The following is an 854-nucleotide window of genomic DNA, read 5'->3' on the forward strand; positions in this document are numbered from 1 at the left end:
TAAGGATGTTTTAAACACAGAGCCATATTTTAAGACCTTTTGTTCTATCCAATCTTGGGGTGTGTTAGATCTGTAGGCACTGAGGAATTCAAAGGTTTGGCCTATCAGAGGTAACCCTAGATTCCCAGGGGGAAGATTTTTTCTTTTCCCAAGGCTCAGAGACTTGGCTAGGAGCACAAATAGTATAATGGCCAGGAAAGTAGAACATAGAATGAGATACCATGGAACAGATTGTATTGCAGACTCCATTGTTTTGGTGTCAACGATTATGAGAAATGCATCAGCTTTAATAGACTGTTTTGAATGGTGAGATGGGAAAGAAAGGTAAATTTGCAATCTCGCAATACCCATAAAACATTGTAGATTTTCAAGATAATTTTCATATAACTGAATGATTTATGGAGTCTTCTCCTTGGAAGGAATGGCCAAGCAGCTGTCATTTCTGAATAAATAAATAAATGCGACAATGGCCTTTCAGATTTTTCTATTGTACAGCCTATTTGTTCGCCGTCTGTTGGACATCGACAGTATAAAATAAGGAGGAAGACTTTTTGGAAATGCTTAGATAATTTTTGAGCTCCTTAACTTTAGGAATAAGTTATCTTCCATATTTCATCAGAAGAATTTGACAAAAATGCTTCTTTCGATAAAAAGTAAAATATGTTAATCACTTAGAAAAGACTATTCTAGATCGAAGTTACTTAAGTTGGCCTTGACAGAAACCCTAAAACAAACCTTAAGAAAACCATATAGTAATTGTGGAAGTGATCATTTCCCCAAATCTATCCTAAAAAAATGGTACAGTATTATATGGATGGGGGATTTCAACCTGAATGGATTTACGAATTAGCATC

This window comes from Cryptomeria japonica, chromosome 5, assembly GCF_030272615.1.
Source record: "Cryptomeria japonica chromosome 5, Sugi_1.0, whole genome shotgun sequence".
Taxonomy (NCBI): Eukaryota; Viridiplantae; Streptophyta; class Pinopsida; order Cupressales; family Cupressaceae; genus Cryptomeria; species Cryptomeria japonica.